General features: G+C 40.3%; 1 protein-coding gene across 1 annotated transcript in view; it reads right to left on the bottom strand.

The window, feature by feature from the left end:
* The window catches only part of STYXL2 (serine/threonine/tyrosine interacting like 2), a 63214-nt gene that overhangs the window by 4659 nt on the left and 39205 nt on the right, over positions 1–19350 (bottom strand). The window lies entirely within an intron of this gene.

Genomic DNA, 19350 nt, shown 5'->3' with positions numbered 1-19350 from the left:
AAGTTTTCGCAAGTCTCAACTTTACCATTCAATACATTAGTGATTCCTCAATCTCCCCCTCTACCTTGCCTCCTTCATAAAAATGACAAACATGCCTTTTATGCCTTCATTCTAATAACTATTTAAAATGCACATTGGGATCATGAGAGATCTCCTTCCAGGCTGTCATCAATCTGTTTGCCAGCAGTCTTCAGGGATATTTATTAAATCATTCAGGAGTCCTATCTTACAATATGGGATGGGGGTGACTTTTATTATTATATCTTTGCACCAGTTAAGGCCATGTCTTTGTCTTATAGCAGGTCAGAGACCCAGGCAAGACTTGAGGGCACCTGAGATCCAATAATGCTGAAAGGCCAATTACCAAAGGCCAGCAGTCACTAGGGATAGGTAAGCAAGCCACTAAAGAATCAAGGCCTTATAAATAGCTGAGAAAAGAAGTGAAAGGCAAAGGATAAAATGAAAGATATACCCATCTGAATGCAAAGTGCCAAAGAATAGCAAGGAGACATAAAAAAGCCTTCTTAAGTGAACAAAGGAAAAGAAACAGAGGAAAACAATAGAACGGGCAGGACTAGAGGTCTCTTCAAGAAAATTAGAGATACCAAGGGAACATTTCATGCAAAGATGGGCACAAAAAAGGACAGAAATGGTATGAACCTAACAGAAGCAGAAGATATTAAGAAGAGGTGCTAAGAATACAGAGAAGAACTGTACAGAGAAGGTCTTAATGAACTGGATAACCACGATGGTGTGGTCACTCAACCAGAGCCAGACATCCTGGAGTAGAGTGTGAATTCAAGTGAGCCTTAGGAAGCATTACTAAAAACAAAGCTAGAGGAGGTGATGGAATTCCAGCTGAGCTATTTCAAATCCTAAAATAGGATGATGCTGTTAAGTGCTGCATGCTATATGTCAGCAAATTTGGAAAACTCAGCAGTGGCCACAGGACTAGAAAAGATCAGTTTTCATTCCAATCCCAAAGAAGGTCAGTGCCAGAGGATGTTCAAACTACTGCACAATTACACTCATTTCACATACTAGCGAGGTAATGCTCAAAATCCTTCAAGCTAGGCTTCAATGGGTCACGGTGGAGAATTCTGACAAAATGTGATCCACTGGAGAAGGGAATGGCAAACCACTTCAGTATTCTTGCCTTGAGGACCCCAAGAAGTGTATGAAAAGGCAAAAAGCTAGGACACTGAAAGATGAACTTCCCAGGTCAGTAGGTGCCCAATATGCTACTGGAGATCAGTGGAGAAATAACTCCAGAAAGAATGAAGAGATGGAGCCAAAGCAAAAACAACACCCAGCTGTGGTTGTGACTGGTGCTGGAAGTAAAGTCTGATGCTGCAAAGAGCAATATTGCATAGGAACCTGGAATGTTAGGTCCATGAATCAAGACAAATGGGAAGTGGTCAAACAGGAGATGGCAAGAGTGAACATCGAACATCGACATTTTAGGAATCAGTGAACTAAAATGGACTGGTGAATTTAACTCAGATGACCATTGTGTCTACTACTGTGGGCAAGAATCCCTTAGAAGAAATGGAGAAGCCATCATAGTCAACAAAAGAGTCCAAAATACAGTACTTAGATGCAATTTCAAAAACGACAGAATGATCTCTGTTCATTTCCAAGGCAAACCATTCAAAATCACAGTAATCCAAGTCTATGCCCCAACCAGTAATGCTGAAGAAGCTGAAGTTGAACAGTTCTATGAAGACCTATAAGAACTTTTAGAACTAACACTCAAAAAAGATGTCCTTTTCATTATAGGGGACTGGAATGCAAAAGTAGGAAGTCAAGAAACACCTGGAGTAACAGGCAAATTTGGCCTTGGAGCATGAAATGAAGCAGGGCAAAGGCTAATAGAGTTTTGCCAAGAGAATGCACTGGTCATAGCAAACACCCTCTTCCAACAACACAAGAGAAGACTCTACACGTGGACATCACCGGATGGTCAACACCAAAATCAGATTGATTATATTCTTTGCCGCCAAAGATGGAGAAGTTCTATACAGATAGCAAAAACAAGACCAGGAGCTGACCATGGCACAGACCATGAATTCCTTATTGCTAATTCAGACTTAAATTGGAGAAAGTAGGGAAAACCACTAGACCATTAAGGTATGACCTGAATCAATTCCTTTATGATATACAGTGGAGGTGACAGATTCAAGGGATCAGATCTGAGGGAGTGCCTATGGATGGAGGTTAGTGACACTGTACAGGACACAGGGATCAAGACCATCCCCAATGAAAAGAAATGCAAAAAGACAAAATGCTTGTCTGAGGAGGCCTTACAAATAGCTGTGAATAGAAGAGAATTGAAAAGCACGGGAGAAAAGGAAAGATACACCCATTTGAATACAGAGTTCCAAAGAATAACAAGGAGAGATAAGAAAGCCTTCCTCAGCAATCAATGCAAAGAAATAGAGGAAAACATTTGCACTCATCTCACAAGCTAGTAAAGTCATTCTCAAAATTCTCCAAGCCAGGCTTCAGCAATATGTGAACCGTCAACTTCCAGATGTTCAAGCTGGTTTTGGAAAAGGCAGAGGAACCAGAGATCAAATTGCCAACATCCACTGGATCATCGAAAAAGCCAGAGAGTTCCAGAAAAACATCTATTTCTGCTTTATTGACTATGCCAAAGCCTTTGACTATGTGGATCACAATAAACTGTGGAAAATTATGAAAGAGATGGGAATACCAGACCATCTGACCTGCCTCTTGAGAAACCTGTATGCAGGTCAGGAAGCAACAGTTAGAACTGGACATGGAACAACATATTTGGACTGGTTCCAAATAGGAAAAGGAGTATGTCAAGCCTGTATATTGTCACCCTGCTTGTTTAACTTATATGCAGAGTACATCATGAGGAACACTGGGCTAGAAGAAGCACAAACTGGAATCAAGATTGCTGGGAGAAATATCAATAACCTCAGATATGCAGATGACACCACCTTTAAGGCAGAAAGCAAAGAAGAACTAAAAAGCCACTTGATAAAAGTGAAAGAGGAGAGTGAAAAAGTTGGCTTAAAACTCAACATTCAGAAAACTAAGATCATGGCATCTGGTCCCATCACTTCATGAAAAATGGATGGGGAAACAGTAGAAATAGTGACAGACCTTATTTTTGGGGACTCCAAAATCACTACAGATGGTGACTGTAGCCATGAAATTAAAAGACACTTACTCCTTGGAGGAAAAGTTATGACCAACCTAGACAGCATATCAAAAAGCAGAGACATTACTTTGGCAAAAAGGTCTGTCTAGTCAAAATCATGGTTTTTCCAGTAGTCACGTATGGATGTGAGAGTTGGGCCATAGAGAAGACTGAGTGCTGAAGAATTGCTGCTTTCCAACTGTGGTGCTTGAGAAGACTTGAGAGTCCGTTGGACTGGAAGGGAATCAAACCAGTCAATCCTAAAAGCAATCAACCCTGACTATTCATTGGAAGGACTGATGCGGAAGCTAAAGCTCCAATACTTTGGCCACCTGATGCAAAGAGCCATTGGTAAAGAACCTGATGCTGGGAAAAACTGAAAGCAAAAGGAGAAGGGGGCAGTAGAGGATGCGATTGTTAGACAGCATGACCAGCTCAGTGATCATGAATTTGAGTGAACTCTGGGAAATAGTAAAGGACAGAGGAGCCTGGCTGTGCTGCAGTCCATGGGGTCGCAGAGTCAGAGAAGCCTGAGCCACTGAACTTAACTGAAAGAGTCAAGGCCACTAAAAAAGCATCTACAGATTCAATGTCTCATCTCCTTCCTCTTCCAGCTCAGGGCTCAGCTGTCACTTTTAACTGGCAAACCAGGCAACAGTTTACTACTGTGAGTACCGAAGACTCACTCCATTTCTTTGGAGGTGGTTAGTAGGCCAGCTCAGTTCAAGACACTTCAGGACACAAACAAATAGGCTTCCTCATAAGGGCATCAAATATCGAATACAATTAGTCTGGTAGAGGCTAGGTTGCCATCCATGCTTTGTCATATTATGTTCCTTGCACCTGGGATTCCTCTGAGGAGCCTCAGGGACAAGGGAAAAGCTGGGTGGGTCAGACTCAGGGGCACCCACCCAATTCACCCAGAGCTGCAAAATGATTTTCTATTTTCTTAGGCCACACTAAGGTATAGTTTGTGCTTGATATAAACTACAGGGGGTGACTTTCACTTTGAAATGAAAGTAGATTTGTTTGGTTGTGATGAAAACTCCCCAGCAGTAAAATGGCTTGAGGAAGGAAGTCTTTTTCTAAAATTTGAAGTTGTCATTTTGATCAATAAGAGGGCTGATTTTGGGGGTGTGGGGGCTCAGTCTTGAGGTAGAAATTACTAGGCAGTCAGTGTAGAACTCTGAGACCTTGGTCTTGTTTTCAGTAAACATCCTGCTTCATTGTCCTGAATTCCTGGAATGTGTCTTTAGTCTGATAAATTATCAGCACTCAGGTCCAGTAATTAACTTCTTTTCCATATGCTTGAGGGAAAAACAACTGGTGATCATTAATCTTAAACCCATATGTCTGGTCCATGGTAAAATGGTCAGAGGGCATGAAAAAGGGTGGTGACTTAATCCAAGGATCAAGAGAAGCCCTGAAGATGTTAAGTATCTTGACCTTTAAATTGATTGGTGTGATTTAAGGAGAATAATGTGATTTAAGGAAGGATATAAAAACTGCTGTAAGTCCCACCTTGTGGGGGGGACTCTTTACCCCCTCTCAGTGTCTATGCTGAGAGCTTTGCACTTTCCTCCTCTTTAACAAATTCTATTCTCTTGAGTGTTTGCATGTTCATGGATTCCATTCTTTTGCTCTGCAGACAAGAACTCGGATTCCTGTCTCAGTCTGTCTAGATGTGCTTAAAAATTTGAAGAGTACTGCTAGTGGAGAGAGCCCTGGACTTGAGTAAGGCTGGGTTCAAGTTCTCTCACATGATCAGTATGCCTTTATATGGCAGGAGTTTGTGTTGTATCCTTTCAGTTCACAATCCTCTTTTTCCTCAGAACTTTCTTCCCTCTCTGCATTTCAGGAAAATGAAAAGTACTTGCCCGGAAGTCAACCCTCCTCATTACTGTGGATAGAATTCAGGGTAGACAAAGGACCACAGTCTGACAACTTCTCTCTCCAGGGAATGTGGAAGTGCAACTGAGGAAGAAAATCAGCAGTTATGCCAGGCCTGTGCATGCTCTCGATGTAGAGAGAAAGATAAAATGGAACCAAGAGTCCTGAGGTTGTCCAGTCCTTGTTCCAGACCATCCTGAGGCCACATTCCTGTCTCTGGATTTCTTCTTGTCTTGTTATAGTTAATGCCTTTGCTGCTTGTTAAGTAGTTTGAGATGGTTTCCACTTACTACCAACCAAGGGGATCTTCATTATTACATGGTTTCAGTCATTTTGGGGCTTCCCTGATAGCTCAGTTGGTAAAGAATCCACCTGCAATGCAGGAGACCCCAGTGGGACTCCTGGGTTGGGAAGATCCGCTGGAGAAGGTATAGGCTACTGAATCCAATATTCTGGCCTGAGAATTCCATGGACTGTATAGTCCATGGGGTTGCAAACAGTCAGAGATGACTGAGTGACTTTCACTTTCAATCACTTAAGCTTCCATGAGTGGGGATTTCCCCATCTGTAAAAGATACATAACATGTTCTCAAGGGGTCACTGTGATTATTAGGTAAAATGCCCAGTGCCAGGTATCTATTTCATTTTCCTCCTGGTCCTCTCGTGGAGAAAATCACAGAAACTAAGGTCTAGGAGGTTAATTCCAGGTCTGCTGAGAGGGAGGAACTACGCATAAAGCAACACACACCGTAAAGGATACTGTCCTTTCCCTGGCTTGCAGGGGTGCAGAGACAAGGGAGTGGGAGGCTGAAGTTCACAGCAGCAAGGGAAGAGGGGACGGTCTCTAGGACACACGGGCCAAGCAGGAGATGGGGACCACCTGGCCGACCCACGGTCTAGGCCGGCTCCAACTGAGCTGCCACCCTGGTGGGAAGGCCCGAATGCACCGCTGAGGGTGGGACTGGGGAGCTGGGGGTGCAGAACCAGCCCTGGAGGGAGTGCTACTGCCTCTCTTTCCCTGTGACAGGACACTTCCCTGCTCCAGCCACAGCAGCTCCTGGCCGGCCACGCTGCCACCCTCGGGCAGCTTCTTGAGATTCTGGGCGTATGTTTCCACTGTGCGAACTTCCTCTCTCACCCGGGATGCTGTGTGAGTCTGTGCTTCCCTTGCTCTGCCAAGAAGCTGGTGGATAGCACTGGGAAAAACAGCGGAAGAAATCCCCGCTCTCACAGACACCAGGCAGACATGCCCAAGTCTATTTCAGTCAGAAGAAATAGGTTTTTTTTTTCTTTAAGTATTGAAAAGAGGAGAAAATCATTTTATATAGATATATAGTTTATCTATACATATAAGTAACACATGAATTATTTAATAAAAAGTATACCCACTCCAGTACGCTTGCCTGGAAAATCCCATGGGTGGAGGAGCCTGATAGGCTGCAGTTCATGGGGTCGCGAAGAGTCAGACACGACTGAGCGACTTCACTTTCACTTTTCACTTTCATGCATTGGAGAAGGAAATGGCAACCCACTCCAGTGTTCTTGCCTGGAGAATCCCAGGGACGGGGGAGCCTGGTGGGCTGCCGTCTATGGGGTTGCACAGAGTTGAACACGACTGAAGTGACTTAGCAGCAGCAGCATACATATATAAAAATATTTTCCCTCTCTCTGAACTGTCTGCCTCTCACTGTCTCTGTCTGTCTCTGTCTGCATGTATACATATACATGTATATGTGTTGTTGTTCAGTAACTAAGTCACGCAGGACTCAGACCCCATGGACTGCAACACAGCCAGGCTCCTGTGTCCTTCACTATCTCCCGGATTTTGCTCACATTCATGTGCATTGAGTTGGTCATGCTGTCCTAACCATCTCATCCTCTGCTGCCTGCTTCTTTTGCTTTCAGGCTTTCCCAGCATCAGGGGCTTTTCCAGTGGGTCAGCTCTTCAAATCAGGTGGCCAAAGTATTGGAGTTTCAGCTTCAGCATCTGTCCTTCCAGTAAGTATTAAGAGTTGAATTCCTTTAGGGTTGACTGGTTTGATCTCTCTCCTTGCAGTCCAAGGACTCTCAAGAGTCTTTTCCAACACCACAATTCAAAAGCATCAATTCTTTGGTGCTCAGCCTTCTCTATGGTCCAACTCTCACATCCATACATGACTACTGGAAAACCCATAGCTTTGACTGTATGAACCTTCATCAGCAAAGCAGTGTCTCTGTTTTCTAGATTTGTCATAACTTTACTTCCAAGGATCAAGCATCTTTTAATTTCATGGCTACAGTCACTGTCTGCAATGATTTTGGAGCCCCCCAAAATAAAATCTGTCACTGTTTCTACCTTTCCCCTTCTATTTGCCATGAAGTGATGGGACCTAATGCCATGACCTTAGTTGTTTGAATGTTGAACTTCAAGCCAACTTTTTCACTCCTCTCTTTCACTTTCATCAAGAGGCTCTTTAGTTCCTCTTCACTTTCTGCTATTAGAGTGGTATCATATGCATATCTGAGGTTGTTGATATTTCTCCCAGCAATCTTGATTCCAGCCTATGCTTCATCCAGTCCAGCATTTCCCCTGATGTACTCTGTAGAGAAGTTAAATAAGCAGGGTGACAGTATACAGCCTTGACAAATTCCTTTCCCAATTTGGAACCAGTCGGTTGTTCCATGTCTGGTTCTAACTGTTGCTTCTTGACCTACATACAGATTTCTCAGGAGACAGGGAAGGTGGTCTGGTATTTCCATCCCTTAAAGAATTTTCCACAGTTTGTTGTGATCCACACAGTCAAAGACTTTAGCATAGGCAATGAAGCAGAAATAGATATTTTTCTGAAATTCCCTTGCTTTCTCTATGATCCAACAAATGCTGACAATTTGATCTCTGATTTCTCCACCTTTTCTAAACCGAAATTGTTTGGAGGTTCAAAATTTGGAGGTCCTCAGTTCATGTACTGCTCTAGTTTGAAGGATTTTGAACATAACCTACTAACATGTGAAATGAGTGCAATGGTATGGCAGTCTGAACATTCTTTGGTATTGCCCTTCTTTGGGACTGGAATGAAAACTGATCTTTTCCAATTGTGTGGCCACTGCTGAGTTTTCCTAATTTGCTGACATATTGAGTGCAGCACTTTAACAGCATCATCCTATTTTAGGATTTAACATAGCTTAGCTGGAATTCCATCATCATCTCCTTTAGCTTTGTTCATAGTAATTCTTCCTAAGGCCCACTTGACTTCACACTCTACTCCAAGATTTATGGCTCTACAAGAGTGACCACACCATTGTGGTTATCTGGGTCATTAAGGCCTTTTTTGTACAGTTCTTCTGTGTATTCCTGCCACCTCTTCCTAATATCTTCTGCTTCTGCTAGGTCCTTACTGTTTCTGTCCTTTTTTTTTTAAATTTCTTTTTTAATTGAAGGATAATTGCTTTACAGAATTTTGTTGTTTTCTGTCAAACCTCGACATGAATCAGCCATAGGTAGGGGATATATATATATATCTCCTCCCTTTTGAACCTCCTTCCCATCTCCCACCCCATCCCACCCCTCTGGATTGATACAAAACCCCTGCTTGAATTTCCTGAGCCATACAGCAAATTCCCATTGGCTATCTATTTTACATATGGTAACGTAAGTTTCCATGTTGCTCTTTCCATACATCTCACCCTCTCCTCCCCTCTCTCCATGTCCATAAGTCTATTCCCTGTTTCTCGATTGCTTCCCTGTAAATAAACTCTTCAGTATCATTTTTCTATATTCCTTAATATTCATTAGAATATGATATTTATCTTTCTCTTTCTGACTCACTTCATTCTGTATAATAGGTTCTAGGTTCATCCACCTCATCAGAAATGAGTCAAATGCATTCCTTTTTATGGCCGAATAATATTCCATTGTGTACATGTACCACAACTTCTTTATCCATTCATCTGTCGATGGACATCTAGGTTGCTTCCATGTAATAGTGTATTAGTGCTGCAATGAACAATGTGATATATGTGTCTCTTTCAATTTTGGTTTCCTAGGAGTGGGATTGCTGGGTCATATGGTGGTTTTATTCCTAGGTTTTTAAGGAATCTCCATACTGTCTTCCATAGTGGCTGTATCAATTTACATTCCCACCAACAGTGTAGGAACGTTCCCTTTTCTCCACACCTTCTCCAGCATTTATTGTTTGTAGACTTTTTGGTGGCCATCCTGACTGGTGTGAGGTGATATCTCATTATAGTTTTGATTTGCATTTCTTTAATAATGAGTGATGTTGAGCATCTTATCATGTGTTAGTTAGCCATCTGTATATCTTCTTTGGAGAAATGTCTGTTTAAGTCTTTTTCCCACTTTTTGATTGGGTTGTTTGTTTTTCTGGCATTGAGTTGTATGAGATGCTTGTATATTTTTGAAATTAATCTTTTGTCAGTTGTTTCACTTGCTATTATTTTCTTGCATTCTGGGGGTTGTCTTTTCACCTTGCTTATAGTTTTCTTTGCTTTGCAAAAGCTTTTAAGCTTAATCAGGCCCACCTGTTTACTTTTGTTTTTATTTCCATTACACTAGAATGTGGGTCATAGAGGATCTTGCTCTGATTTATGTCATGTTCTGTCTATGTTTTCCTCTAAGAGTTTTATAGTTTTTGGTCTTACATTTAGGTCTTTAATCCATTTTGAGTTTATCTTTGTGTATGCTGTTAGGAAGTGTTCTAATTTCATTCTTTTACATGTGGCTGTCCAGTTTTCCCAGCAGCATTTATTGAAGAGGCTGTCTTTGCCCCATTGTATATTCTTGTCTCCTTTGTCAAAAAATAAGATACCTATAGGAGCATGGGTTTATTTGGGGGCTTTCTATCTTGTTCCATTGGTCTATATTTCTGTTTTTGTGCCAGTACCATACTGTCTTGATGACTGTAGCTTTGTAGTATAATCTGAAGTCAGGAAGGTTGATTCCTCCAGCTCCATTCTGCTTTCTCAGGACTGCTTTGGCTATTCTGGTTTTTTTGTGTTTCCATATGAATTGTGAAATTTTTTGTTTTAGTTCTGTGAAAAATACCATTGGTAATTTGATAGGGATCACATTGAATCTGTAGATTGCAGTTTGGTAGTGTAGTCATTTTCACAATATTGATTTTTCCTACCAAGGAACATGGAATATCTCTCTATCTGTTTATGTCATCTTTGATTTCTTTCATTAGTGTCTTATAATTTTCTGTGTACAGTTCTCTTGTCTCCTTAGGTAAGTTTATTCCTAGATATTTCATTCTTTTTGTTGCAATGGTGAATGGGATTGATTCCTTAATTTCTCTTTCTGATTTTTCATTGTTAGTACATAGAAATACAAGTGATTTATAAGTATTGATTTTGTATCCTGCAACTTTGCTAAATTCACTGATTAGCTCTAGTAATTTTCTGATACTATCTTTAGGGTTTTCTATGTACAGTATTATGTCATCTGCAAACTTAGCACTTACTTCTTTTCCAGTCTGGATTCCTTTTATTTCTTTTTCTTCTCTCATTGCTGTAGCTCAGACTTCCAGAACTATGTTAAATAATAGTAGCTAAAGTGCACACCCTTGTCTTGTACCTGATCTTAAGGAGATACTTTTAGTTTTTCACCATTGATAATAATTTTTGTCATAGACTTATCATATATGGCCTTTACTGTGTTGAGGTAGGTTCCTTCTATGCCCATTTTTTGAAGAGTTTTAATCATAAATGGGTGCTGAATTTTGTCAAAGGCTTTTTCTGCATCTATTGAGATGATCATATGGTTTTTATCTTTTGATTTGTTAATATGGTGTGTCACATTGATTGATTTGCATATATTGAAGAATCCTTGCATCCCTGGAATAATCCCAACTTGATCATGGTGTATGAGCTTTTTGATGTGTTGCTGAATTCTGTTTGTTAACATTTTGCTGAAGATTTTTACATCTATGTTCATCAGTGATGTTGGCCTGTAGTTTTCTTTTGTGTGTTGTCTTTGTCTGGTTTTGGTATTGGGGTGATGATGGACTCGTAGAATGAGTTTGGAAGTGCTCCTTCCTCTGAAGTTTTTTTGAAAGAGTTTAGAAGGATAGGCATTAGCTCTTCTCTAAATGTTTGATAGAATTCTCCTGTGAAGCCATCTGGTTGTGGGCTTTTGTTTTCTTGGGAGATTTTTTATCACATCTTCCATTTAAGTGCTTGTAATTGAGTTGTTCATAATTTCTATTTCTTCCTGGTTCAGTCTTGGAAGATTGAACGTTTCTAAGACTCTGTCCATTTCTTCCAGGTTATCCATTTTATTGCCGTATAGTTGATCATAACAGTCACTTATAATCCTTTGTATTTCTGCATTGTTTGTTGTAACCTCTCCTTTTTCATTTCTGATTTGTTGATTTGATTCTTCTCTCTTTTGTTCTTGATGAGTTTGACTAAAGGTTTGTCAATTTTGTTTACCTTTCCAAAGAACAAGCTTTTAGTTTTATTAATCTTTACTATTGTTTCTTTAATTTCTTTTTCATTTATTACTGCTTGGATCATTATGATTTCTTTCCTTCTACTAATTTTGAGTTTTTTTTGTTCTTCTTTTTCCAGTTGTTTTAGGGGTAAAGTTAGGTTGTTTATTTGATGTTTTTCTTGTTTCTTCAGGTGGGATTGTATTGCTATAAACTTCCTCTTAGAACTGCTTTTGCTGCATCCTGTATGTTTTGAGTTGGCGTGTTTTCATGGTCATTTGTTTCTAGAAATTTTTTGATTTCCCTTTTGATTTCTTCAGTAACCTGTTGGTTATTTAGAAATGTGTTGTTTAGTCTCCATGTGTTTGTTTCTTACAGCTCTTTCTTGTAATTGATATCTAGTCTCATAACGTTGTGGTTGGAGAAGATGCGTGATACGATTTCAATTCTCTTAAATTTACTGAGGTTTGATTTGTGACCCAAGATGTGGTCTATCCTGGAGAATGTTCCATGTGCACTTGAGAAAAAGGTGTATTCTTCTGCATTTAGATGGAATGTCCTGAAGGTATCAATGAGATCCATCTCATCTAATATATCATTTAAGACTTGTGTTTCCTTATTAATTTTCTGTTTTGATGATCTGTCCATTGGTGTAAGTGGGGTGTTAAAGTCTCCTACTATTATTGCATTACTGTCAATTTCTTCTTTTATGTTTGTTAGTGTTTGTCTTATGAATTGAGGTGCTCCTGTGTTGGGTGCATAGATATTTACAATTGTTATGTCTTCCTCTTGGATTGATCCCTTGATCATTATGTAGTGTCCTTGATAATCTCTTTAATAGTCTTTATGTTAAAGTCTATTTTGTCTGATATGAGGATTGCTACTCCAGCTTTCTTTTGCTTCCCATTTGCATGGAATATATTTTTCCATCCTCTCACTTTCAGTCTATATGTGTCTTGAGGTCTGCAGTGGATTTCTTGCAGACAGCATATATATGGATCTTGTTCTTTTAATCCATTCAGCCAGTCTATGTCTTTTGGTTGGACCATTTAATTCATTTACATTTAAAGTAATTATTGATATATATGTTCCTATTGCCATTTTCTTAATTGTTTGGGGTTGATTTTGTAGATCTTTTTTCTTCTATTTCTTGACTATATAAGTCCCTATAACATTTGTTGTAAAGCTGGTTTGGAGATACTGAATTCTCTTAACTTTTGCTTGTCTGAAAAGCTTTTTAAATTTTGAATGAGATCCTTGCTGGGTATAGTAATCTTGGTTGTAGATTTTTCCTTTCAGTACTTTAAATATATCCTGCCATTCCCTTCTGGGCTGCAGAGTTTTTGCTGAAAGATCAGCTGTTAAGCATTTGGGGTTTCCCTTGTATGTTACTTGTTGCTTCTCCCTTGCTGCTTTAATGTTCTTTCTTTGTGTTTAGTTTTTATTAGTTGGATTAGTGTGTGTGTTGGCATGTTTCTCCTTTGGTTTGTCCTGTATGGGACTCTTTGTGCCTCTTGCAATTGACTGACTATTTCCTTTTCCATGTTGGGGAAATTTCAAACTATAATATCTTTAAAAATTTTCTTATACCCTTTTTCTCTTCTTCTGAAACCCCTATAAGTCCAATGTTGGTGCATCTGATATTGTCCCAGAGGTCTCTGAGACTGTTCTCAGTTGTTTTCATTCTTTTTATTTTAGCTCTTCAGAAGTTATTTCCACCACTTTATCTTCCAGCTCACTGATTCATTCTTCTGCTTCAGATATTCTGCTGTTAATTCTTTCTAGAGTATTTTAAATTTCATTAGTTGCGTTGTTTGTCTCTGTATGTTTATTCTTTAATTCTTCTGGGTCTTTGTTAATTTATTCTTGCATTTTATCCATTTTGTTTTCAAGGTTTTTGATCATCTTTACTATCATTATGCTGAATTCTTTTTCAGGTAGTTTGCCTATTTCCTCTTCATTTATTTGGACTAATGTGTTTCTAGTTTGTTCTTTCATTTGTGTAGTATCTCTCTGCCTTTTCATTATTTTTTTTTTTAACTTATTGTGTTTGAGGTCTCCTTTCCCAGGCTTCAAGGTTGAATTCTTTCTTCTGTTTGGTTTCTTCCCTCCTAAGGTTGGTGCAATGGTTTGTGTAACCTAGTAAAGGGTGAGATTTGTGCTCAATTTTTGTTTGTTTGTTTTGGGTAATGCTGAGTGAGGTGGTAATCCTGTCTGCTTATGATTGGGTTTGTATTTTTGTTTTATTTGTTGTTTAGAAGAGGCATCCTGCACAGGGTGCACCCAGGTTGGTGATGCTGGGTCTTGTATTCAAGTGGTTTTCTTTGTGTGAGTTCTCACTATTTGATATTCCCTAAGGTCTGAAGTGACTTAGCAGCAGCAGCAGCAGCAGCAGCAAGGTTAGTTCTCTGGTTGTCTAGAGTCTTGGAGTCAGTGCTCCCACTCCAAAAGCTCTGGGCTTGATTTCTGGTCAGGAACGAAGATTCCACAAGTGGTTTGTTATGGGATTAAGTGAGATTAAAACAAATATCCAAAAATGAGAAACCAAAGATGAACCCCAGACAAATGGCAATTATAAAATCAGGCAACTAATAATTAAAATAATGGAATATACACATATAAATATACACCCAAGAGCAAAGTGAAAACAGTCTACCAACAAAAGTAAAGTACAGTAGATTGACCCAGCAAATAAAGGAAATCAAAAATTATATTCACCAGTTAAGAACAAAACTAACTAAAGCATGAACTGGAAAACAAAACTAAAGCAAGGTGCCAACTGGGGAATAAAGCAATGAAAATTAAACTACCAAAATGTTGAAAGGAAAGGAAAGAAAGGAAAGAAAGAATAGATATGCAAAGTTAAATAGAGGTAGATTAAGAAGATTTATATACATTAAAGATTAACTGCAAGGGGAAAAGAACAGTAGGAAAGACAAACAAAGGAATAAATGTAGAAAAAATATAATAGGTTTAAAAAATTAAAATTATAAAGAAGAGAAAAGAAAGAAAAAACAGAAGAAAGAAAAAATGAAAAAAAAAAAAAAAGAAAGAAAACTCCACAGAACTGAAAAAGCCCAACGTAGAGGCAAAGGTTTGTAACAGCAATAAAAAAATGTGACTGATTAAAAAAAAAACTCAAAAGCTTAATTAGATTTCATAGTGCCAATAAAATCAACAACTACAACAGAGCGGGGTGGAAAAGGGAAAAAAAACCAAAGGAATCTAAAGAGTAAATCAAAACATAAAAAATAATAAATGTTTTTCTAGAGTCACTGCTGTCAGCGTCCTTTCCCTCGCTGGGATTCACAGTCCACCTCACCTCCCTAGGATACCCTCCAACACTGTGCTGATCTCTGGACCTGCTGTGGGGGCAGCTCAGATTCTAATCTGGTCCTACTCACGTGTGTTCTTGCCTCCAATGTCCACAGCTATCAGAACTACTGAATTTTCTTTTGTGGGAGCTCTCAGTGACCATTTATATATTCCATAGACACTGAGTCTGCCTAGTTGATCGTGTGGATTTAATCTTCAGCTAGTACAGCTGGTGGGAAGGTTTTGGATCTTCTTCTTTAGCCACACTGCCCCTGGGTTTCAATTCTGGTTTTATCCCTACTTCTGCACGTAGGTCGCCGACTGGGGTTTGCTCCTAAGGCTTCCTTGGAGGACTTGGGTCTGCCCCAGTGAGGGCCAGGTGTGGAGGAGGTGCAGCTGCTTGGGTCGCAGGGGTTCTGGCAGCATCAGGTACTCAGGGGAGTTGGCGGCTAAGGGCAGCAGGAAATACAGTGCTCTAGAAGGGTATGGCAACCTGTACCGGCCAGTATGCTCCAGTATCCTTGCCTGGAAAACCCTCCTCCCTGACAGAGAAGCCTGGCAGGCCACAGTTAACAGGGTCGCAAAGAGTCGGACACTACCGAAGCGACCCTGCACGCATAGACGCAAGACTTTTTTTTTTTTTGCCTGTGGCAGCTCTGCCCCAGTGAGGGTTGAGTGTGTAGGTGGCCCAGCTGCTTGACTTGTGGGGACCCTGGTGGCATGAAGTGTGCAGGGACACAGACTGTCTCCGCCACAGGGGTTATGACTCTATCAGAGTCTTTTTTCAAGCCTGTTGTAGCTGGCAATCAGAAGGCCAGTCTTTCTCTGTAGCTCTGCCTATTCAGGCACACAGAGGGGCACCCCTGGCTGGGTGTCCTACTCTTGTTCTGCACATCAGTCCCTTAAAGGAGCAACCTGGGTGAGGTCCTATTCTGTAGTTTAGTTCATCAGGCGTTTGATGGGCCAGACTCTCTATTCCTTAGCTGCTGCCAATGCTGGCATGTGGGGACAGAGAGGCTATGGTGATGGCTCCATTCCCTACGCGTGACTCAGCAGTATTGCCTTGCTTCCATGGCCACCTGGCTTTCCTCCACAGGCATTTCTCATCACAGTCTCCTCCCTCGCCTCCCCTCGATCTGTCTCTCTGCAGTCAATAGCAGCCCTCACCCTGGGCTCCCTCCACACTTCCCAAACTCCAGCTCCCAGCCGCTGCGCTTTCCAGGGGACCCTCATCCCTGTCCAGGGTATGTATGGCTGCAGCAAGGACTGTCTGATTCTCATTCCAGTTTGACTCTCAGCCTTAAATGTTTCTCCTCTGACTCAGACAACTACCCCAATGTGGGGATCGGACCCCTGCTTCAGTTCCCCCACCCACTGAGGGCAGGTCCAGTTCTACTAACCCTCCTGTTTTCCCCCTAGTTCCTTCATCCTACTGAGTTTTGTGTGGCTCTATATATTCTTTTCCTCTGGTCAGGTCCTCCTGCCCACTCTCAGCTGGTGTTATGCATGCACTTCTGTATGTGAAGGTGTATTCCTGATGTATCCACTGAGAGAGATATACTCCACGTCCACCGACTTCTCTGCCATCTTCAATTCTCTTTTTCTATCCTTTATTGTGTCCATCTTTGCATGAAATGTTCCCTTGATGCCTCCAGTTTTCCTGAAGAGATCTCCAGCCTTTCCCATTCTATCATTTTCCTCTATTTCTTTGCATAGTTCATTGAGAAGGCTTTCTGAGCTCTCCCTGCTGGTCTCTGGAACTGTGACTAATTGGGTATATCTTTCCTTTTCCCTCTTGCCTTTTTGCTTCTCTTCTTTCCTCAGCTATTTGTAAACCTCCTCAGAAAACTGCTTTGCCTTCTTGCATTTCTTTTTCTTGGCAATGGTTTTGGTCATTGCCTCCTATACAAATTTACAAACCCTCATACATACCTCTTCAGGCACTCTGTCTACCAGATCCAATCCCTTAAGTTTATTCATCACCTCCACTGTATAATCATAAGGGATTTTATTTAGGTCATACCTGAATAGCCTAATGATTTTCACTACTTTCTTCAACTTAAGCTTGATTTTTGCAATAAGGTGCTCATGATCTGAGCTACAGTCTGCCCCAGGTCTTGTTTTTGCTGGTTGTTAGAGTTTCTTCATCTTTGGCTGAAAAGAACATAATCAATTTGATTTCAGAATTGGCTATATGGTGATGTCCACTTGTATAGTTGTCTCTTGTGTTGTTGGAAAAGGATATTTTCTTGACAAAACTCTGTTAGCCTTTGCCCTGCTTCATTTTGTACTCAAAGGCCAAACTTGCCTGTTGCTCCAGGTATCTCTTGACTTCCTACTTTTGCATTCCTATCCCCTATGATGAAAAGGACCTTTGGTGTTCTAGAAGGTCTTGTGGGTTTTCATAAAACTAGTTAACTTCAACCTCTTCAGCACTAGTGGTTGGGGCATAGACTTGGATTACTATAATGTTGAATGTTTTGCCTTGGAAACGAACCGAGATCATTCTGTCGTTTTTGTGTATCTGAGGTTTTTGCATATTCTGTCATTTTTGAATATCTGAGATTGCACCCAAGTGTTGCATTTCAGATTCTTCTGTTGACTATGAGGGCTAGTCCATTTCTTCTAAGGGATTTATGGCCACAGTAGTAGATATAATGGTCCTCTGAATTAAACTGACCCATTTTATTTAATTTTTTTCATCAGAATATAATTTTGATTTATTGTTATTCTTTTTCAAGATAGGTTGCCATCTGAAAGGTTCTAGCCACTTCTATTTTACCAGTGCAGACAATAAATCAACTTAAATTAGAGAAAAATATTTGACTATATGAAATGATAAAATTATAATGCTATCTGACAGTACTGACAAAATTAGATATTTCTTTCCTCTTCAGCCCAGGCCTTAGAATATTTTTTTTTTCTTTCTTTCTTTATTTTAGTTTTTTTTTTTTTCAAAAACAATTTTAGGAATCTTTACTTAAAAACAACCTTATCTTAAAATGGAGTAACTTTGGTTTTACGAGCAGCAAGCAAAGTACAGAAGCAAAAATGCATTACAGGAGCATTAAGTTCTGCATTAGGTCACAGTGTCTAAACTGAAATCACACCCATAATATCATTTATCAGGATATCTGGGAAATAGTTATTTCCCAGGATGTCTGAACCATAGCTACTCTATTTTGACTTTTAATTGTAAAAAGAAAAAAATAATTTTTTTTAATAGCCAAAGCAGATTTCACCATTAATGACGTCAGTGTTTTTCTAGGTATGAGAAGATGCAAGAATTGGAACTCATAAAACCTTTTTCTGAAAAGATCTAACTATCTGAAGGCCTGTTCTGCCAGTTTTGTTTTGTTTTGTTTTCAGAGCACAGAGTGCCTCATTCCTGATTTTCACCCTGAACTTCTTTCAGGGGGTGTTGAAGGTAAACTGACCCATTTTAATCAATTTTAATTCACTGATTTTTAAGATGTTGATGTTCCCTCTTACCCTCGCCTGCTTGACCACATCCAATTTACCTTGATTCATGGACCCAACATTCCAGGTTCCTGTGCAATATTGTTCTTTACAGCATTGGACTTTACTTTCACCACCAGGCACATCCACAACTGGGCATCATTTCCACTTTGACTCAGCTGCTTTATTCTTTCTGGAGGTATTAGTAATTGCCCTCTGGTCTTCTCCAGTAGCATGTTGGACACCTTCTGACCTGTGGGGCTCATATTCTGGTGCCATACCTTTTTGCCTTTTCATACAGTTCATAGGGTTCTCGTGGCAGGAATACTGGAGTGATTCTTTCCTCCAGCGGACCATGTTTTGTCAGAAGTCTTCACTGTGACTCATCAGTCTTGGGTGGCCCTGCATGGCATGGCTCATAGCCTCACTGAGTTATGCAAGCCCCTTCACCACGACAAGATTGTGATCCATAAAGTGGGTGTACGTGTGTGCTCAGTCATGTCCAACTCTTTGCCACCCCATGGGCTATAGCCCTCTAGGCTCCTCTGTCCATGGAATTTTCAAGGCAAGAATACTGGAACAAGTTGCCATTTCCTACTCTAGGGGATATTCCTGACCCAGGGATCAAACTGTGTCTCTCGCATTATACATATTTCCATTAAAAGTTACCCTTCCTGGCCAGTTGGTGATGACAGGAAATGTCCCTCCCAGGAATCATTACTAATGTTTATTACAGTAATAGCTATAAGTTTTAAAACATTTATTACTGGTCCGATTCTGTGCTAAATGAGCTCTTACATGCATTTTTGCAATTTTAATCCTCACAGTAATTTTAGGAGTAATTTTAATTTTGTTCTATAGGTAAGAAAACTGTGATTCCTTGTATAAAGAGAGCATAGCAACTACTGACTGCAGCCTGGATTTTTGGGCCCCAGATCCTAAACTACTACTCACCTGCACTGCATAAACTCCAGTCTATCCTTGTTGAGATCCTCACAAGACCGATGCCCATCAACTCTGTGGACAGTCTATCATCCCACTGCGACAGCAGTAATAGCATCAGCTCTGCCCTTCTCATTCCCACTC

This window comes from Moschus berezovskii, chromosome 4 (genome assembly GCF_049115385.1).
Source record: "Moschus berezovskii isolate FMDL1 chromosome 4, NW_MosBer_1.0, whole genome shotgun sequence".
Taxonomy (NCBI): domain Eukaryota; kingdom Metazoa; phylum Chordata; class Mammalia; order Artiodactyla; family Moschidae; genus Moschus; species Moschus berezovskii.
Note: the sequence above shows the minus strand (reverse complement) of the source record. Positions and strands in the feature narration are given on the sequence as shown.